General features: G+C 34.1%; 1 long non-coding RNA gene across 1 annotated transcript in view; it reads right to left on the bottom strand.

Moving 5' to 3' along the window:
- The window catches only part of LOC145672783 (uncharacterized), an 81435-nt gene that overhangs the window by 6514 nt on the left and 51107 nt on the right, over nucleotides 1-23814 (bottom strand). Inside the window, exon 2 of the long non-coding RNA XR_014128652.1 lies at nucleotides 2428-2480. This is a non-coding gene — a long non-coding RNA (uncharacterized LOC145672783). The remainder of the gene's footprint in view (nucleotides 1-2427; nucleotides 2481-23814) is intronic.

The raw sequence follows: 23814 nt of genomic DNA, 5'->3' as shown, positions 1-23814 counted from the left end.
AGCTGATTTTTGTGGGGTAAAGCTGTACCATGTTTAGGGGTGTAGCCACGGAAGGCAATTGGGGAATCGTCAAACTGATATCAGGTTTATCTGTTATATGTTTTTTAAAAATGTTGTTTAATACTTACAGCACATGTAGAATGTTTATAATAGAATGCAAAAGAAAATTATCTTTAAAAAAACATGTCAACACATCAAAATAATTAAAACAAGTTACATTAATCATTTCTCATTTACCTAACTGGATACACCTACTTCGCGGATTTATCACTATAATATTGCATGATACGAGGAGCGTACTATAATGATTTACACGTTTATTTTTCTCAGACATGTTCATACAGGTTATACAGCAACTGATGTGTCCACCTTCTCAATATAATCTCCTTTACTAAAGGACATAATCATGGGACGTTAACCTGTAAGGTTTCATTTCATAATCTCCCTTTATCTTTATCCACGTTTGCCAACAGTATACCAGCTTCAGAAGGTCAATTGTTTGGGGTTTCATGGACCCATGTTTGGACAGCGTGTTCAAGTTCATGAGTATCTGCAGCCGATGACCACACAGAGGTTTTTTCATTGCCCCGAATAGGTGCTAATTGGTGAGAGCCGAATCCAGGGAGCAGGGTGAAGCAATGGTTTCCCGGTTGGTATAAGGACGTGCCTTATCATGTTGTAGAAGCACTTCTTTTGCCCGTTTTCCTGGCTGTATCCTTTGAATGGCACGATGTAAACGTTTGAGGGTCTGCACATACACTGGACTGTTAATTGTGGCTCCTCCTTCAAGCCAGTCAATCAGGATAATGACTTTCGTGTCCCAGAACACTGTAGTCAAACGCTTCCCAGCTGAAGATGTTGTTTGAAGTTTATTTAGCAGTGGCGAAATTTCTGTCATGATGTTTCCACTGTATTGATTGTTGCTCTGTCGTTGGCTCATGGAGGCAGATATCATCACCAGTCACAAACCTAGACATGAAATATTCGGAATCATGATCATGGTGTTGAAAAAGTTCCCTGCACACTTAATTTTTTTGTTTTGCTCTGTAAATAAGAGTTTTAGAACATATCTTGCACTGACCTTCCCCAACTGTAAGTGGTTGTGAACGAAGAGTTAATTTTAAAGAGTCTTAAGAATTTAAGCTCGGAGATGATTTTAGCACAGTAGATAGAATTAGGCAAATTATAGGGATTCTGTTTAGTGAACAGAACTTATTTTCTCAAGATTACTTAACATCGAATCCAAAACTAAATAATATTTTATTATTTTACCAAGATGTTTCACTATTGTATTGAATATTAGATACTAAGCCATAAAAGAAGCACAATGAGTTACTAACCTAGGATCTTTACCTTATACATATAGTGTATATAGATTAATCAATATTTTATTTTATTTCATTATTACTTATACGTACTTTTAAGATTTGTTTACAAGCAAGAAATAATCTTCTCTCACAATTCATTATAGTTTATGCTAAATTAATCTCTTTCGATATGAATGACCAGCCAAAGAATATGAATTAAGATACACTTTCTAAGAAAAGAAAATATGATATGAAAGGGAAGCAAACATAACAGCTCAGCTGAAATGTTTTATTATGTCTTCATGAGATGCAATATAAAGCGGGAAAATAAAACTAGCTTAATTTTAAAACCACATATAAAGCGAAGTTAAGGAAAGAAATATACAGTTAGGTTATGAAGATAGATTTATGCATTTTAACAAATAAATAAAAAATAAGAATTAATTCATTAAGTTACGACAAGGATAGAAATATGTTAACTAGGAATACTTTTACAAAATGATACAAATGCAATACCTAGGTCATGGGAATATAAACCTGTGCTTTTGTGTTTTATTTGGCCAGTGAACTGAGCCACTGGTAAGCTCTATTGTGATCATATTATATACTAATCTTCTTATTTTTGAAAATGAAAACATAAAGATACCGCAATAAGCACGATCTGACAATGATAATATACATTAGTCAAATATTCAAAAGTGTAGAGAAGTTAAAAAATGGAGAAGTTAAGCAAATATTTTTCATAGAGAAGGAAGAAAACAAATACCTTTTTTTAGGAAACAGGAAATTAAAAGTCTAATAGACAATTTCCGATGACTATATTTATTTATATAAAGACAGTGAGTTTTTGACAACAATCTTAGTGAGAGGCCGCTGATGTAACGCCCACATAAGGAATTAAAGGCCTTCACTGATTATTTAAAAAGAATGTGAATTATTTTGTTGTCACTTAATATTACGATTTCTATCTGATTAACTACTATCTATGGAAATATGAAATTAATTATTGGTGAACAAATTATTTATATTTAGGAATTATTACTCACAGTATTCATGTAAAATATTAAGTTTATTAATTTATAATAGAATAAATAAATGCAAATCTTAAACATGTACTTACGTACTGCAGGAACATAATTAGGCAATAAATTTCAGGTGTAGACAATTACTTACCTGAAAAGAAAAAAATAATTAGAAGATTAGACAAGAATAATCAATGGATTTTACCACATTATAAATTACTAGATAAGATATTGATTTATATAAGCGTAATAATCACTTGAATATAAGAATATTATATGACTATAAGAATATATGAGATTAAATATTGAATAGTGTGCATGTAATTTTGATATACTGAATATAACTAAATCAATAACTGCATAGTGACACTAATATTATATTGATTAAGGATATAATATTAATGAATAAAGAACTTAATCAAGAATTAAAACTACTTAAAGAGAGTCTTAGATATGCGCTAGGAAAAAACGCATTCTTTGGGTTAAAAAATAATTCTACGAATTATATGGTATTTCCAAATTGCCGAACAGGTAGTTAAAATAAAATATGATCCATTATACTTTATTATTATGATCCATTATGCAAAGCGCAGACTCAGGATATCATATCGAAGCTGAATTTTAGTAATAATATTAATCTAAGAATAGATTAAGACTTGATTTTTGCACATGATAAGGGATTATTTTTCATGATGTTGGCAAAGATATGCTTTCACGAATATAGATAATATTTTGCTCCTGAATAGGCTAAGTGTGCACTAACTTAAATACAAGATAACTAAGATATAGTTTATAATAACAAATAATTTCCTAGATAGAGACTGTTAATTAATCAATAACTATGACAACTTTAACGTTCCTGAACGTGTGATAAAACTATAATTACTATGATAGATACATTAATAGATTATGATTGCAACAAGTATTAGAATATGATACATAATTTATTTATTTAGAGTATGATAAATAATTGACATTTAAGTCAAATAATAAATTAAGAAAGCAACTGTTTTATAGACAAAATAGATTAAAATGAGTTATCTAATATTCAATCTTACTTATAATAATACAGACTTATTTTTATTATAAGAATTTACGAAACTGGTGTATGTTTGTAGCCTTTCCTTTAGTTATATATATATATATATATATATATATATATATATATATATATATATATATATATATATATATATATATCGAGAGAGAGAGAGAGAGAGAGATGTGTATGTGTGTATATGCTATTTAGCAACTATTATTTTATCTACTAGTCATTAATAAATAATAGATTATTTCTATAACAATAACTACTAGGTTAAGAAGGATTAAGTAACATTAATCTCTTAAAATACCATTTATTCTACGAAAATTAAATTCATATTTTATAATTTATCTTTCTTTCAAGGAATTGATTTAACTATTTATCTATTATCTAATAGTATATTTATCTCATTAGTTTATATAATACATAATTTATGTATGTACACAATATAATTTATGAAATTAGGATTTCGGCCAACTAATACGTTGAGTTACCGATAATAATAAGAATTTATATTGATGATATAAATAGTTATAAGTTAACGGCTAACTACTCGTAGACCACTCCACATATTTTTATTATTTTCGATACATAAGGCATTCTGGCCTAATTTAGATTTTTATCACATTTTCGCCATGGCGGGCATGTAAAAATTATCGAAAACGGCCAATATTAGTGTCCAATCCATAGTTTTTGGGTTCACTGAGGTAAATAATGACACTTCCGATGCCGTTTAGGTTCAAATTCATCCCCCATGCGTATTCCGAGGAGGAAGGAATTCAAGTACTTTCAATAAACTTATTCTTTCATGCGATAAATGGACACTTTAACTAGTTTTAGAAAACAATGGAAAGTAAAAATAAAATTTTAAATATGGCGCTAACGTCACGTCAGTACATCGCAAAAAATGCGCATTTATTTCGAAAGTGATAATTAGTGCATAGGATTTTACTATTCTAGAGGCTTCATATGCTAACACATCAATGGCAAGAACCTAAGTTCACACTCGATCCGTGTCTTACAAGTCACAAAGAGGACTCACATTGAACTTTTCCATTGTCATCACTTCTCCCTAACTAAGCACCATTTAACGTGATTTATGAACGTCTGTATTCAAGAAGATAATATGTCATAAACTTGTGTTACTACATAGCAATCATATACCAGAAGTTTAAAGACATCGACTACATGACACTCGAAACCTCCAAATTACTCATATGTAAGAAATCAATCAGTCTCTTTGTTTTTCAAATTCATTAAAATATCGTTAGTTCAGTGCATTGAACTATTATGACATTGAAAATCTATATTTATGTACTTTTGTTTTCGATTTTTTAGAATTATAGTTGTAATGTTATTAGTGTAGTTAAAGACGCCAGATCTATTTGGAATTCTTGGCTTTCGAATTTTGGAGAAACAAAATATTCTTACTTCAGTCCTCCATTTGAGTAGATGATATAATAATATACGAGGCATCCTAGCATATTGCTATTTTTCCATGTTTTTCCTTTATTCCGTGGTCCGGAAGCTACTTACGATTCTGAAAGTATGCAGGATTACGCTCTTCTGTTGTCTTTCTTTGTATTTTCATCTTCAATTCCGATTGTTTTGAATGCGTTTACCACGTCTTATGGACCACTCCAACGTCTCATATTACTTTTGGCATTATTTTCAATTTTCTAGTTTTCTTCTGTTGTTCTATGTTTTAGGTTAGTAATTTATACTTTCGTACTTTTTCTCTATGTGTTTTCTCCAGGTTTGTTGTTCTTGATACCGTTATTTATATTAGGTGACATAGCTTTTCATTTTATTTGTTTCTTATTGTAATATCCGAACTGTTATTGTGTTCTTGTTTTTCGGCAAGTATTGTTCGTCCCAGTGAAGTTTGTGATTAACTGTTTCTAGTATGTGTTCTGGTTGATAACTGAAATAACGTACTTTTTAGGGGTAGAGGGGTGCCATTTTCTGCTTCATTCTTGTATACGGATACAAGGTTTCTGCCATTTTGTTGTGTATGCCTTTGTGTTGCGTTTATGTCATCACTTTTCGCACATTTTGGGGTATTAATATAATAATTATTATTATATACTAAAACTTCCATTACCTATTTTACTTTTCAAGCAATAATTGATTAATTATTATTCGTACAGTAGTAGAGCTCACAGTTCTCGTGCGTAGGGTTACTCGTTCGATCTCAACTTGAGCCAAGTGGGCACTGTTGTGGACAAACATCGCATGTGTGGGCTTTTTCGGAGTCCTCCCGTTTCCACCTACTTTTTCATTTAATATTTTCCTTTATTATTATAATCACCGTCTCCTTTGGCCTCAGAGCATAAACAAAGGACGTTAAACTAAAAGAAAATGATATGTTTATTTCCCTGGACTGAGAATTAAAAAAAAAAAGAAAGAATAATAAATTGTATTCGTTCTCTTTTAGAGAAAAATGGAAACGTTTCTTTTCCTCTTACTTCTAAGACACAAAGTATGAGGAGACAAACTACAAACGGAAACAAAGGTTCTTTCTTTAATAACAATAATGAACAGAACATATTCCTATTACGGAAAAGGAACATACAACTGAACTAAGTTATTTCAGGGAAGACCATTCTTCTCTGTCCAATCCTTAACTGATCTGCAACACAACACAACAAGTTTGTATTGCAGGCTTGTCTATAATCAAAGGGAACATTTTTCTAATGTTTCTTACCTTCCGTCCAATCTGAGGTTGCAATTGCTTTTTTTGCATCGGGTGTCAGAATACCTTTATTATATTTTCTATTCTCAAGTTTCATTATAGTGCTCGTTGATGGCTTTCCTCAAGAGTAAATTGCTTGCGCTCTATTAAAAAAAAAAATCAAAATCCATTTGACTCTTTTTGTACAGAAAGAAGAGCACAGCATTAAAAAAAACACTATGGGCCTTACTGATAATAACCAAATACAAGTTTATATGGTTATACACTCAAAAATTTAACATTACTTGTATTTGATATTAGTAACGACCGTCTAGCAATGTATTATCTATTATTGCAAGCTAATCTAATGACAATTATGGGGTTACAGATAGAGAGGCATGTAGGCATATAAACGTTTCTTCAGTAGAGCATTTCAAATAATTGATTATGTTTCAATCTATATGGGACAAAGTTTTGGTCGCTTGATCCTATCAGCTACAGTACAGATTTACAGAAGTAGCTGCAGTAGGCGTTATACTAAAATTAAAGAGCTGACATTGATATTCTGAGTCCCGTGTGCAGTCTGCAGGTTTCTTAAATGAAATTCCATCTTAACGAAACTTAACTAAGCTGTTGGTGCAACAGCTGTAGGAGGCCAGGACCTACAGCTGCCCTGTGGTACTCACGCGTCCAGGTTAATATGTAATCAGTACATTGGCTCTCCTTGCCGTTAACGTTGGCTTTTTATCCCGGAGTTCGCAGCCTCTTTCTTTAACCAATATAAGCCCCCCCCCGAAAACGACCCACTTACATATTTTGTTATTGCTAAAGTTTATATATATTTGCCCCCTGGGTCGTTTAAAACACAGCATCATAATTAACCAATGGGAGATCAACAAAACGAGATGACACTAAATTCACTAAGAATAGGTCGAATATGATCTATTTTCCAAAATAAATCAAAATACAAAACAAAAAAGATTAGGACACATATGGGTTAAAGTAGCTGTCCGATTCCTCAGGATGATGGGTAAACCCACAATGCTAGAGCACCAACGGCCACCAATCTTTCCTCTGACTAAACCGGGCACTGCTTGACTTCGCTGATTTCACGAGAATCAGTGTTCCAGTGCAGCTATGGCATTGGTATATTCCTTCTTAATATTCCTCAGTATAACAGATCTTACTTACATGTTGTTGTAATGCGTAAGAACGAGGCTATTTAAGAATGATAAGAGAAAAGTGATTTTTTTCTGAAAAGTAATGCAATAGAAGTTTTAACTTATACTACAGCACACCAAATAAGTAAAGTCCCGCTATAAAAACGATAGTCAGAAAAAATAGTAAAGCGAAAAAGGCAGAACACAAAGTTCGCAAACAGCACGAAGCTATTGGGTCTCTGAAGGAGCTATTTAAGTCGCTGCTGCACTTTTGTTACATTAATTTTTTTTAAGAATAATTTCTACGTTTCATACTAAGGAAAACTAAATGAGAATAATTATATTAGAGAAAAGTATCCAAATTAGTATTTAATCATTACTAAGTTAAAAAAAAATATCATCGCACTACGAAAGTTATGAATCAACAGAGTTTAAAAGGTGTTAAAGAAATATTCACTCCACAACCACTTAACACAAACATTTTCTTTCTGCCGAAACTTCTACACATATCTCATGATATCATTGTTTAAATATAAAATTTCAATCTCATGCTTTTCTCAAAGTTAGATTTACTGAAATAACCCCGATATTTGTTTTAGCGAATAAGGAAGTGCCACTCGCAGACGTGACGGACAAAGGTGACAAAAAGGCGTCCAAAGTATGCAAACATTGTATCTTACACACATGCAAACGCTTCAGTAAATATATACACTCACACAACTTCGGTACTTTATTTGCTATATCATAACATTATGTCAGACCAAGAAAATAGGTGCTGCAAATCTCCTTGCTAAGAAAATATTCACATTCTCCGCAACTGTTGAACAAGTTGTGAATACTAAAAATACCAACATTTTAAATGAACAACAAACTAAAAACTCAATATGAGTTTATGACGCTGCTGTGCACAGTAAATGGATAGTGAATGTTTTCTTTTCTTATTTTGATTTAAATGGTTCTAATCTCCCATATTACCACGTTATTCACTATTGCCTGTTCGTTTTTGTATCATCATTAAATCTGTTATTCTGTTTTCTTGTACATTTTAAATTTAATGTTTGGTAATATTTTGATTAGACAAAAAGAAACCTAGTTATCGTTTCGGGAAGAGGATAACAACCTAGTTATTTTTTGCTATCCAGAAATGTTGCAATTTACTCTGTAATATAAATGATCACATTAAAACCAAAATACGTATACAATGACAGTCTAGATCGAAATATTAATTTTCGCATTACTATTTGACTACATGAAACCTGTATCGGTCGAACGACAAAAACAAAATATTTTGATAACAACTTTGATGAGTAGGTGAATTGTCTAAACCACGTAACCTATTTATATTTCTAACTGGGACGTAGCCATGGTACCTGTTCATATCTTTAGCTCGCAAAGCATAATCGATTTTTGAATGTTTACTATTGTTTATACACTTACTGTTTGTTATAGCTACGTTTCAATCTATTTAGATATAGGTGAGGCTAATTAGCCGAAAATGATAGTTAAGTAGTAGCTATTTTTTTTTTTGGGGGGGGGGGTTAATTTGAGTTTGTATCCCTTTAGCAGCGAGGCTATGTGAGAGGTGGGCCTATAGTTTAACGTAGAATCCGAACCACATGAGCTCCCGACAGGAATCAAACATGGGTCTCCCACTCCAAAGACACATTTATTATTCATATAGTCATGGCGGAAATCAAGTAGTAGCTAGTGTTATTTCGTATTCAGTTGCCTCTGCTAAGAACCACACAAATGTATTTTCGTTTATTGTATACAATTTCGTCAAATTTGTACGTCAAAATGTATTGTGTATGTTTCATTTTAACAAATACAACATTATTATGCTGTTATGCAATGGAGGTAAATGGAGATAACTATCTTGCTACTTTTTCACAAAATGCAGTCGTTATTAGCTGTCATACTATAGTGTAAAAAGTGAAAGATTATTGTGGCTATATTAGGAGTACATTTATGGCTATCAATAAAATCAAAATTCCAGTGATGAACACTGCAATGTTTTCGTCTTTTTAAAATGACTTCGAATCTGTTTTATGTCTTTCTTTGCTTTTTATGACTCTATATACATGAAGCATGTCACTTCACATGCACAAAATTACACGAGTATAATTGCAAAATCTTGCATATCAAACCAAACACGTTAGGGTTGCGATACTAGGATCTCTCCTCTATCATCTTATCTCTTAACCCTCCATTCAAACTGGAAATAGGAGAGATCAACCACTTTCTCTTGATTAAGGTAGTCTTAATATATTTTTGCATTTAATGTATTTAGACTGCTGACGAATGAGATATTTCTCTCTCTCTCTGTCTTTTGTTTTCACTACATGTGATAAATTATTCAAATTTTATTTCTTGCCTCCTTGAATAACAAAAGACACAACAATCCGTCTGTCTATCTATATCTATCTATCTATCTATCTATCTATCTATCTACTAACAATGGTCGCACAAAGGCCACAAAACAAAACTAACAATGGTCGGGGGTCCACAAGGTTTATTTTATTCCTTCTGATGTATAGAAATAACCAACGAAATTTCAGCACAATTAAATCATATTTACACGTCGCTCCATTTTGCCTTTTTTGTTAGTTGTTGTCAAACGTTTCAGAGCAAAATGTCAGTATTTCTATTCTAAAGTTATAAAAACGCTTTCTTCAGTGGAGCGGAAACATTTTTACGATAGATTTCAACCAATCGAAGACTAAATTGCTTCTGTTCCTCGCGTTTTGTCAAGGCTTCATTATACTTTTCAATGAGATTTATACCTCTTTCAGATACATCATCACCACAGCGATTTATTTTAATAATTCATAAACTTCTTTTAAAAAAAGGATTATCTCGCCATCTAGTGATCATAATGAAAGCTAAGAACTTATATCTGTCCAGTTATCAGCACAGCTACTGTGTTAAATTACATTGTAGTCTTGACACCTATAATGTAGTATACAGGAATGTAATAGGGCGTATACCCATTAACCACCTAATATTTTCATAGTGCAGCATATATTTACCTTAAGTTTACGAATGAATGAGTATATACGGAGGTAGGCATACGCTATATTTTCAAAACAGTCCAACGTATACCTTCCAAAAATTCTAGCATTAGATCATTGGTAATACTGCAAGAACAAAAAGGTTTAAAATGGAGCTACCTGTAAATACTGAGCAATAGGGCTGAAATTTTGCAGGTAAGTAGCTTATGACTCGAGGGGAAAAAAATAAGCCTTGTGAAGGATTATTTTGAAAAAGTTGATTTTTTTGCATTTGGTTTTGGACCACCCTAATATATATATATATATATATATATAGATAGATAGATATGACACCCTGATTTTATTTCAGGGAAAATAATATAGATTTATTATTTCAACAACATATATATAAAAAGAGAAAAATATTAAGCTCGTTTTCAACAACCACTACAACATTAAAAATAGACCCATACACGCACACAAAATCACTCTACTAAGATATTCTTCAAATAACTACTTCAATTATGGTTAATACGGTAAATTGACTTTACTAAATTCTGCACCAATTAATTACTGAAATGCTGATCTGAAATATGATGAGTGTAATTAAAATGCAATTATTCGGGCAACTACCACAAAACCTGCTACAGGAGCCATCATTAGAATTTCCATAGAAACGGTGAAAGAAAACCTGCTAATTACAGCACATTGATTACATGACTCTATCTATATACGTATATATATAACAACATAATAAAACCTTGCTTTCGTTTGTAGGCATTCAAAAGTTATTGCTATATATGAAAAGGTCATTTTAGACTGTCTTATCTCGGCTTTTAAATTCTGGCAGTATAAAACAATGAAGTTGCATTAAAATGTTCATGATTATTCCTGAAAACATAGTTACCAGCTAAAGAATTCAACCGTTTTGGAATAGGAAGGTTAATCGCCGCAGAAATATTGCTTGATATTGGCTCTTATGCTGAGACAAAGAAATCCAATCAGAATTGTCCTAATCCATCTCATTTATATTAATCTCTTAGCTTCTTCTTGGCCTTCTGAAAGGTCTCTTTTTATATATAATTTCCAACTAACAGAATGCGTGTATTTTCCATTTTTTGAAATGTGTACCGTGCATCATAGGGTGTTGGTTAACAGTAAGTTTTAACAATGTATGTGGTGATTTGTACAAAACAACTGAAAAAAATTTAACTTACCTGACTAATACGGTGTATGACCGCTGTTAGTCTGTGGAATAGCTTTGACTGGTTGTGGAAAGGAAACATAGAAGTCATGCATGATTTTCAGAGGAATATCGTACATTTCTTCATGCACTACAGACTTCAGCTTTGTCAGCCAGATGGTGCAAAATATATGTTCCGAAGTCTGAGCTCCAGAACAGACAACAGGTACTCAATAATTTTGAGGCCTGAAGACTGGATGAGCCAAGGAAGGTGTCCCGACGTTTCTGAAACCACCCCTCAACAGCTCCAGTAATGCGAATTGGTCAATGTCATTTCGGAAAAATTGGGTTATTTCCTGGAAAACACATCTAGACTAGTGACGGTCAAACCGTTTAAAGAAGAGAGCCAAAGAGAGAAAAAAAATCTTTAGAGGACCAATATATTTTATTAAAAATAACAATGATATATTTCACAAAATTGTAATATTGAGCCCTATTAACGATTAAAGTTTTTCTTAAATAGTCGAATTGAGATGCATTGATTTTTAGAAATTAAATGCTCATCTCTCGTCAGTTTCTAAGACAACTGTTCCGATGTGATACTATTCTTATTTTCATTCATCAGACTAGAAATCATTTCTCGGGCCGGATAGATCTTTCCAGGGGATCGCATCTGGCCCGCGAGCCGTAGTTTTTCCATCACTGATCTAGACCACGAGATGCAAATGGTCACCTGAAACGTCCACATAAATTACTGAGAGTAATGAATGCTTTGAGAGTAAACAGATGACTCACGAAACACCATGAAATTGCCACTGTGATACTCACGGAGCCACCATCATGTTTCACGGTAGGAAAGAGACAGTTCGGAGCATAAACTTATTTGGGCATCTACCATACATAAATACGATGTGTTCTTGAAAATAGAATGTAAAGGAACTCATAGAATTACGAGTGGACTAGTCTGCCGGACGGACAACTGCGCAATTGCCCGTTTCGTGCTCATCTTTATAGCGTTCCCAAAAAGTCTACTTAATAATAATCAATTAGATTTCTGTTTAATATATATATATACATATATTAAATAAAATATATTAATAATAATATTAATAATAAAATATATTAATTAAATAAAATATATATTAAATAAATAATATATTAAATAAAAATATAATAAAATTGTTTTATGCCTTATGAACTGTATAAATGATATAATGGTCTTCCCTTTTCCAACCAATTGATATGGTGCCCTCCCAACATCTGTACCTTGTCCTTTTCATGGAGACAGCTCAACCCTGTTATTAGACCATATTACACAATTCCAATCATCAACAGTCCAGTTTGCAAATTCTTGGCACCATTATTTTCTTCGTGCTAAAGAGTTATCAGCAATGGTCAGTGGTTTGAATATGACAACTTAATCATAAATGTGCAAGTTATGCAACTACTGTCGGACAGTGATAGTCGTAAATGCATCTCGTGTCGGACTGTGGTAGTCGCAAATGTAATTCGCGTTGGACTGTCATAGAAACAAATGCAACTCACATCGGACTGTGATATTTGCACTAATTGAGTTTCGCAGTTACCTTGGCCGCTTTCGCTCTAAGGCTCTTGGCGACATTCCTCTTCAATCCCTGGCGATTAATGTCACTGCGGTTTCTTTTACATCTACTATTACTCTTTGCCAATCTTTTGTCATGAGATTTGTAGGCCGACATCATCTGGACGGTGTTCGTCGCGACATACGGAACAAACTGGACACCTTAGATACATTTGTAACAGTTAATCGCGTACCAACAATTTGGCCTATTTGAAACCCATTCCATTTGGAACATCACTATTTACCCGTTTCAATACAGGTCTCCGTTCCATTAAACCTGGCGTACTAAAGACGATCACTTAACACAGTAGTAACAATGATCATAATTTAAACACACATTCTAAGTGTTGCCACTTCACGCATATTGTGTGTTGCATTATTTTGTTCCATAATCACTCGTTGATAATCATTTGTATATACACTACTATTAGTGAAAAATTCAACACGATGGATGATTTGTTGATTAAAATGTACAGCTTAGCGTGCGATCCCAACCACATGAGCTAGTTGTAGAACTAAATTCGTTTCTCTCGAGCTAAAGGCGTGTACGCTAACCATATAGGCCCGGAGGTTGGCAAATTTCAACACGAAGAAAGATACATGTTAGTGCAATGAAATTTATACAACAGGTTGATTACATGACTACACGGAAGTATTTATAATTTCAGAACTGTACAACGCCTCTAATCTTGACAAATCAGTGTGGGGTACAGCCCTCAGAGCAATCAGATGCAATCAGAGCTTTTTTTTTACGACGTAGCATTGAATCAAATAGGTGTTGAATGTGTTCCTGAAGAATTAATCACCTACCATGTTGCTTGTATGCAAGTTTCCACAAGACATCGACATGGTCTGCTGGAGTACCATGATAATTGAAGTGCCGACCAACCATACCCGACACGTGTTAGATGGGCAATATCTTAGGCGACCGTGCAAGTCAGGAAATTTGCCCGTTCCCGTTCTTTCACACCCTGGGATACTTATGGATGGGCACTGCCTTACTGAAACATAGCATCAGGGTGTTCTAAGAGAAAGCCATGACCTTACTTGATATAGTATTGTTTAATATTACTGAACTTCTGTGTGTGTGTGTGTGTGTGTGTGTGTGTGTGTGTGTGTGTGTGTGTGTGTGTGTGTGTGTGTGTCGTGTTTTCTCCTTCGATTAAAACAAGAAAAAGTAAAAGGAAAGAAACGTCAAATGCACGTATTACGCTCAAATATTTTTACATTTAATGGATGGATACGCTATTAATATTTAACTTTAGGATATTAAAACACAACTGAAATTATTTGCTCTCATCGCTAATCTAGTTGCTAGCGCGTGCACCGGGATCCTGGTTCGATTCCTAGTGGGAGATCATTGAGCGCATTATGGTGGTTTGAATTCAATGTTAAGCCGAAGGTCCACGCATAATATAGCCTAGGTACTGAAAAGAGATGCTAAATTTCACAAACAAACCGCTGATCTTATCTAAGATGTAATAATTTGATGTGTAGACTTTGCCTTCTTCTTTGTAAGTTACTAGCATAACAATAAAGTATTTACATTTTGAATTCAATTGGTTTTTCTTTACAATCGAATGGAAACGATTTTTAAAACTTCCAAGCTATCGTGCGAAATAATGACAAGCAGTTTCTCGATAAGGCTCCAGTACCACAAGAATAGGTTTAATCTCCTCCCTTAATCCTATATTCAAACCGGAAGATGTAAAAATCTAGTATTTCCGGTTTGAACGCTGATAATCATAGAGCATGAACGGTAATAGACAACGAGAATACTTTTTTTTTATTATTTGGATTTCGAGTCAGCTATGTGAAGCTGCTCTTTCCTAAATTCGAAATTTTAAAATTAGATACTGCAAATAATTAGTTCACAATTTATACTTATCTTTTCACTATGTCCTATAATTTATTTTGGCTTATCTATAGAGAGAACATCCCACGCAAAGTGAGAGTCAACTTCACACTTGCATACTCAATGTCACAGAATTAATCCAACCATGACTAATAACTAGGTCATTAATGGAGTTGCCTATGGTTCTTCAACTTTGCAATATTTGTCCTCATCCTAAACTCATCCTTAATTTTGCGCTATGTCCCAATAAAAGGTTGAACAAATTATAGGACATATTGAATAGATTGGAACAAATTATGATCCCGTTATTGGTTGTGATTTGGATTGATTCTATAACACTGAGTATGCGTGTGTGTAGTTGACACTCTCCACCATGTGTAAGACACTCTCTATTTACGTATAAATCCGAACTAGTTACGGGGCATACTGAACAGATTGGAATAAATTGTGACCTAATTAGAATTAGGAATTGGATTCAAGGACATTCGGCATCTATGCCCATGGTAGCCCGTCACGTGTGAGGGATGGTGTCCCTCGGCGATCACACTATCCGAGAAAATGGAAGGAAGGAAATAACCTGGGACCTGTATGTTACGAACCATCCAAACAATTGACTTCCTGAATGAGGTAAACCCAGGAAAACCTCATGTAGGATGACTGGCCTGAAAAAAGCTTTTTTTTTTTAATTTTTCGACCGAGTGTCCCCACAGGGAATTGAACCCGGGGCCGCTCGCACCAAAGACGAAAGATTTTGACCTAATTATTGGGAATATCTAGGTATTTAATTTTAATACATCGAACTATATGTATGGGGGTGGGTGACAACTTGATGTAACAATTAGGGTTCCAAGAATAAGTTCCGTTTCAGATATCCTCTCTCTATTCCAACCGCAGAAGTGATAGATATACTCTCTCTGATTTTAATACTGAATCATCATAGTTCGGAAGTGTACCATAATTTAACAACTAAATAATATTTATGAACTATTTACCATAATTTATCATTTTTGTATTGAACAATATAAAGACAATAAATGAAATCAAACCTTTAGAAAGTAAGTAAGATAGTGCCTTAAAAATATTGTTAAATAAACTCAGTACTATGTCAGCTCTCTTCCTTTTACGCCAAAAATCCGGCCGCGCAGTTTATAACTTCACAATTGAGGAACTCATATTCAAAATGGAACGTTTACAAATTTGCTAATTTTACAGAAGGAGTAAACAAGTTTGACTTGAAAGATCTCCTGTAATGTGCCGTTTTGAAAAAAAAATCCATTAACGCAAATACAACAACCGCTACCTGATCTTCTCTTTTGCATGAAAAATATCGAAGTGAATGAACGAGGTGGATGTGGTAGAAACGACTAACTGATTTTGCTTGATTTCTACGAGAAATGTTCCCATTTGCATATACTCTGTTGCACAACCCCAGATAACCCTTAAGAAATTATTGAAAAAATACATTTAGAGAGGGAGAGAGAAAGATAAAGTGGAAATGTTCCCTTTTACAAATAAGCTCCTCAATTGCCACGCACCAAAATTTTAGCACTGTATAAAATGTTGCCCGTCTTGGTACGAGGTATAATCTAATTCTCTTGGAAGCGAGATAGCTTGGCGGACTATATGGTGAGGGTTGATCTTGTGTGATAGTCTGTTCACCTGTGAACTGAGAGACGGACTCAAGCCCCAATTGTGGTTCTGACCCCATGTACCAGGCCCTAACTTTGATAATCTTGGTCATGAAATTTATCAATTTAACGTCCTACGGTTGCTCCATGTAGGCTAAAGGCGACGATGATAAAGAGAATGAAGTGGTGGAATGAAGAAAGTAGGCAGAAGTGGGAGAACCCCGAGAAAACCCACGTACATGGTATTTGTCCACCACAAATTCAATTTGGCTCGAGCTGGAATCGAACCAGGAATCCCATCCACTAGAAGCGAACGCTCTACCACTGAGCCGTCTCTGCCCCTTCATAACCTTGCTATTATTTAAAAACGCAAAATGAAATGTCTTGAAAATAAATATTAGTGTAACATAATAGTAGCTACTTTGAAGATATAGGTCCACCTTTAAAACATTCTTATCATGTAGTTACGTTATTGCGTTATTTTCAAGAAATACGTAATGTTTTGGGTAGCGTACTAAGCTCAAAAGTTAATTAGTTAGCAGTAATAGCATTAGAAATAATAGCTATAATGATAGTAATTTAGAAAAATAGATCGTTTGACTTTTTACATTAATAAAATCTCTTAAACGCTTCTAAATTACATTAACCAAAGAACCTGACTAACAGCTTCATTGAGCACCAGAAACCACGCAAAGGGCAAGTATCACGTAAACAAGATATGATGGGCATACCCCTTGTTATTAGCCCATGCTTTGTAAGAGCTAAATAGGGCAAACTAATCCTTGACTTTGGGTAGTCTAACTACTTTTAAATGCCATAGTGTTGATCAACTGACCTTTGGTAGCCAGCGTTTCCATAGTAACCCACATCCTAGATGTCGAACAACCTTGTTAATTGAGTTCAATGGAGAGTGTGTTTCTATAGCAACCGAGTAGAAGAAGACTTCATCTGTCCTTAAGTTTCTAAATTGCTTCTGTTAGAAGAAAATATCCAAGACGGTGGTACAAGCACTGCCCGTGAGAGCAAGTGGTTAGCATTAATGATTCAGGTGGATCTGAGAGCAAAAAGTCACATCACGGAACTAGGTAGACCTATAGTCCGAGAAACACTCAAAATGCTTTTGGTAGTTCTGAACAAAAATATTGTTATTAACTGGTCTACATACTTTAAGTACAATCTCACCTTCTCCTTTACTACGTTTTATTTTCCATTTTATGCTAACTCCACAATACAGTATATCGCGGTATGATATTATTTTCCCCATCCCGGTTCATTTATAACATATTCCTAGAAAGGAAACATAGAAATAAACTATCTTCAACGGGATCACGCAGTACTGTGATTTATTTTCTCTGTTTAGAGGTTTCCGCATAATGCAAAATGAAATTTGATATTTAGGACTTTATAGAATCATACAATTCTTACATTCAAGACAATTCTCAACTGGAAACAGGTTTAACTAAGCTCAAATTTATTTATGAATAAATAAATATATTTACACGCAACATCATGTTTAAATAAACAGAAGAAACATTATATTCGATACATGAAGACCCGTATTTACGCACGGGCTACAGGCTGTAAAGACATGGATTGTCACAAATATGTAACGTGGATTTGGGTGATGTATGTATATATAATAAGGTAACTTATCATTATGGATTTATTAGGAAGTAGATGGCGCCATCTTTTATTTTATGGAGACATACGACCTTATTCTCCCTTTGCCCTTTCCATCCTATCTTTCTGGTCTCAAACAGGTTTGTAGTGCATTGAGAAAATATATTCGAAGATCTGGTACCAGCTGGTAATGTAAAATGACGAGGCCCTCGTGATCTAAAATCTGGATTGTGATTGGTTGGTTTCGAACCCGGAATGGAAGCCATGGATCAACTGACGTAGATCGTCAGTTGGTCACTGTTTAAGGTACGTAGTGTTTGTTCTTTACACTTTGTTAAATTAAATTATTGTTTTTGTGGAAAATGGTGAAAAATTTATCAGTGGAATTTCCATGAGTATACACAAATGTATTTGAAAAAACGATTATTTAAGGATTGGCATATTTAGACACGAGCAAGTGTATGATTTTGCTAATTAAAAATTTGACTACCTAAAAATGAGAAAATTGGAGGTTGCTGTAGGCCATCTTGGAATGGCGCTTTCGACAAAAAATGTATTTTAGGCTGTTTTCTATCACGAACTGTAGGTTTTTTATTATTATCCAATTGTTAATATTTTGTGTATTATTATTTTTTTGATTTTTAAATATTTTTTCTTTATTTATAATAAATTGTTTATCCTTGTTAATTTGAAATAGTAGGGTTGTCATTGCTAAGTAACTTCCTAAAATAACGGAAATATTTTTTTCTTGAATTTTGTATACTAAAAGTGAGAGTGATACATATACATTATCTGGGTGCGCTACGCGGCCTTTTAATACAGTCCCGGCGAAAACTCTCCCCACTTTTTTTCAGGATTATTTCCCCGGTGGGCAGGTCTGTAATTTGAAGGTTAGATATGTGCTTTTCTCTCATTCTTTCAAGTACGGATTTTGGGCCGGGGTGCTCATTCTGAAAGAAAAGGGATTAAGGGTGCTTCGTTACAAGGCTGGCAAATTTCCAGATTAAAGTATGGTATGCGGATAAAAGAGGGTGTCCACGTAAGAGAAACTTCAGGGAGATACTGGAAGTAATATTCATACCACAGCACAGTAGAATAGTTTTTAGTGATTTTTGCTTTCATTTTGTATCTTAGAGACGTTCTATATTTAGTCTTTTGTCAGTTTCTGTGTTGCTTTTGTTTAGAAATACAGGTCAACAGAGTTCACTAAGTGACTTATGTGTGACTATGTGTCACTATGTGTGATCGTTTTACCCACATGCGAGACCTAAATGAAAGAATTGGACTCCGCTTTTCCGTTGCTGACTTCGTCCAACAGTAATTAGATGCAACTGAAGAAAGGCTGAAAACATGTTCAATTTCGCATTATCGTATTCCGATTACCTTGACGGCGTAGAATTACACCAGCATTATAAAATATATATACGGCAGAATACTGTACCGTACATCAAGACAGTGACATAATATGACCTGTTGGAGTCATTGAAAGCAGTTAGTATTACCTGCCAAACAGTATAGGAAGAAAGATGTGTACGCGAGCTGTGGTTTCTTGGAAAATATTTCCGATCATACTGAACGGGTAGCAATTCGAGGAGTCATGTATGTTAGGAAGCTTTCTGAGGCCAGCAAAGCGAAACAAGAGGCACGTAGAACAGGCGAATAAAAAAGTAGAGACAGAAAAGAGTTTAAGCGTTCTTGATGTTAGTAAAATTGTAAATCATATATGTATTGTTTTAGAAAGAAGATAAACGAATAATAATTTTAAAAAACATCTAAAATTTATGATAAAACTTATATATATTCGTCAGTAAGATGTGCAACAGGAACTAAAGAATAGCTGAACTTTTTCTCACAATACATTCTGAAATACCTATCTTCCATGGAGCTTAAGGGTTTGGCAACTGTACTTTATCACCTACCAAATTTTTATCACATCATGTGAACGGTCCTTTGGCAAAGTGAAAATGATAAAATCGTATTGCGTTGTACTATGAATAACGAACGACTTTGTTGTTCTTTCCATCGAGCGTTTGAAACAGCATCGAATTTGCATTTGGAGGACATAATTGAAAATTTCGCAATTACCAAAGCACGGAAAGTTTCATTTTGAATGTTAAAGCAAAAGTTGGCAAGGAGGTAGTTAAACAGTAGTTGGAAATATATCATAAATAATATATGCTGAATAATCATTTAATTAGATTGCTATTTCCATTTCACCCTCTTCTACGACAAATTAAATAATAATAATAATAATAATAATAATAATAATAATAATAATAATAATAATAATAATAATAATAATAATAATAATAATAATATAATAGTAATAATAATAATGGTATCTCACGCCACAAATCCTATGTACTTTCCAAATTTAAATGTGTACTTTCCTATGACAGTTCATAATATCAACAGTTCGTACCACATACTACCTTTCTTAGGGAAAAGAACTCACAATGACGCTGAAACAAAACAGATTTACTAAAGTAAATAAGCTTAAGTTTTTCTCTTTTTTTCGCGTGATAGAAAAGAGTACGTAATTGGTTAACTTTTTTAAAAACCCTTTTCTATGTTACTGTGATTTTGGTCAGTAGTTTGTTCGTAACAAGATTAAGGTTCTTTCGAACCCATGTGGTTAGCAGCTGAAAAGAGAAAAAAAGTCAGTATCACGCAACCATGTAAAGTAATCTTCAAAGGAAGGGACGTTGTATTTAGCGATACCCAGCCGCTGGCGAGTTAAACTGAAGCTACTCACTGTATTAATATATAGCCTAAGCAGCTTACACTTCTCAAGAAGCAAGTTAGTGTATATTTCGTGTCCGTCATCAGCATGTCTCATATACTAATTCTCCTTAAATCCTATAATAATTTTCTCCTTAGTTACTCATCCGTTGCTAGTCATATTCCAGCTGCTAGTCATTGTACACAAAAAGACTATCATCAATGGATAGAACGGCCGAAAAGAGTGAATTTGTCTGTCTGGAAAAAGCAACTGTATATTCACATTGAATAATGTATTGAAAATCTTTAGAAATGTACTCCATGCCACATACACTGAGAAAAAAATGTAGGTGGCGTACTTAAAAAGGTAGGTTACATGCGTAATTCTTGTAGTTTTTTTGGACTTAACGTATAGCAGACGTATAATTGAAAATGCATGCTTTATAATATTTTCCGTATAAGTGTCCCATCTATAGGTACTTTCCGTATGAAACAATATAGAAGGTGAGGATCTCACATACAAATGGACGTATATATAGCTGAGGAATGTAACATAAATATATGCATGTAATATACGGAAAACTGTTAGATATCAGACATCCTGCAACGACATAATGTAACATATAAGGGCAGTGCGTATGTAACATATGTATAATGTATGCTCCGTACTGATTTCTGTAGTAAGCAAGAGAATTCCAAATTGTATATTTGTACAATATACTACTGTCCGGAGTACGGATTTTTCACAGTGTAACATTCTCCCCAATAATATACAAGGCGCTCTTTTTTCCTGCGGAAAGTAAAACAAACTTTTTTAAAAAATATATTAAGTGACTGCAAAAAGCGCTAAACGGTATAAAATAATTAAAAACGCAAAGACCATAAACTAATCAATCAATTCTAAAATACGTACTTATCTTGAATTGGTTTTGAGTTTATTTTGAGCAGCGAGGCTATATGAGACGCGACCTACTGATTAACATGGAATCCGGGAATCGAATGCGGGTCTTCCACGCCAAAGTCGCGTACGCTAATCGCTTAGCCACGAAGGAGCTCAAGTACCTATCTAATTAAATATTGGTATAGAACAATGATCTTACCTACATATATTATATTCCATGCATTTATACGAAAAAAAAAATATTACACTGCTATCAACTGGGCAACTCTGCAACACCAACTCAAGGATAGAGTTGAATGGGGGTTGTAACCACTACTGCCATCTTCGTTCTAGTTTACTGAAAAGTGTTTAGCCGCAATGGAACAGTGGGTTGGAGAGCAACACGCACTTGGCGTGAAAGTGTTTTACAAGAACGATGAAAGTTACATAATCGCTCAGCGTAGATGTCGAAGACATTATACAGCAGATCGCAAAGGTGCTGTTCTATCAGTTCATGCCATTAAGATCTAATTGAGGCAGCTAGTTAAAAAGGACGTTGAAGAAGAAAGGTGATAGAATAAAGATAACTATGTACACCCAGAATACTGTGATTGTAAGAGAGGTCTTTGAGCGAAGTCCACGCTGCGCTGGTCAGCGCATCGCTCTTCTGTATTACTCGGGATGCCTTAATACTGCATACGGTGTATTTTGCACAATGCTTTCAAAACTTCACGTGTAAAAATTCAGATCTCTTATGCACACGTAGAACTGTACATATTTCTACTTCAAATAATTATAGTGTCTACAATGTATGGTGCGTCGTTGTACTTTTCCATAAAACACACGGAATATTTTACTTTCTTGTGGAGTTACCTTTGGTGCCGTCCCTGTTCACCATTCATTTTTACTTAAAAGAAACCTACAGGTAATATAACGAAACAGCCCACACTGAGAAAAATCCATTATCCTGAGAGCGATAAACTGTACAAATATACGGAATCCTTATGTTTACTATCGAAATCAGTACGGAACATACGCTATCCATATGTTACATACTTTTCACGCTTAGATGTTACATCATGGCGCTGCAGGGTATCTGACATCTAACAGTTTTCCATATATGTTATTTTCGGCTATCTGTGTGTGAGATCCTGGCCGCCTATATACAGTTCTTTCTTTTGTACGAAAGTAGGGAGAGTTGTGTAAGCTGGTACGGCTCAAAAAATGGGACGTTGGAAACACTGCTCTACTAAGAGCTTTGCATGACGCGCTTCAAGTGTTAGAGTGTAGAGGTTGTATGAAGAAGTGACACGATTATAGTTGTGAGGAGCTGCAATAAGAAATATGTGCGTAACAATTGCAAGTATGTTTGAACAATGTGTTTCTAAAATATTAGAATGATATATAAAATTCAACTGCACTGCTATAAGCGAGAGTTTCGACCTAGTTTTCTGTTATGACAACTATATAAGTATGTGAATGTTGACAAAACACGAAAGCATCATAGATATTACGGTGTCTTGTAAAAGATGATAAAGATTGAACAGATGGCGAGTTCATAAGATGGGACATTGGTTGAAAGCCTAAGATGGGACGGGCAGCATCAAGAAGAAAAGGTCAAAATTTTCATTACAAAATAAAGCAAAAATGAGTTGCAAGTTACCATTTATAAAAGTTACAGGATATTTGAGGGAACAATTGCCCCATCTCGCGCTCGTATTTATGAACTCAACAAAGAAGAGTTGATATATATTTTTTACTTATTAGAAAAAGCGTTTAACGAACATGGTTTTACGGCTGGTAATATCTACAACTGAGATAAAACAGGCATGAAAACTGTATACAAACTATCGAAAGTGCTGGGTAAGAAGGGAAAGAAACAAGCAGGTGGTATTACTACTGCCGAGAGCGATAGAAATGTAATTGTTGTGGTAGTGTCAATGCATGTGGCGGATGGAATATGTACCATCCACACGCAAGTGCCTTAGCTCTACTCCTGAATCATTACGTGTCAGTATTTAGCAAATAAGTTTTGCAAATTATTTCCAACTTACAGAAACAGGAACGAGGATTGTTCGTAGAAAGAAAGTCAAAGTACAAGTATTAACTGCATCACGATACAGAACCAGTCT

Source organism: Thermobia domestica, chromosome 16 (genome assembly GCF_964235325.1).
Source record: "Thermobia domestica chromosome 16, izTheDome1.hap1.1, whole genome shotgun sequence".
NCBI lineage: Eukaryota > Metazoa > Arthropoda > Insecta > Zygentoma > Lepismatidae > Thermobia > Thermobia domestica.
This window is presented reverse-complemented; position numbering and strand designations above follow the sequence as displayed.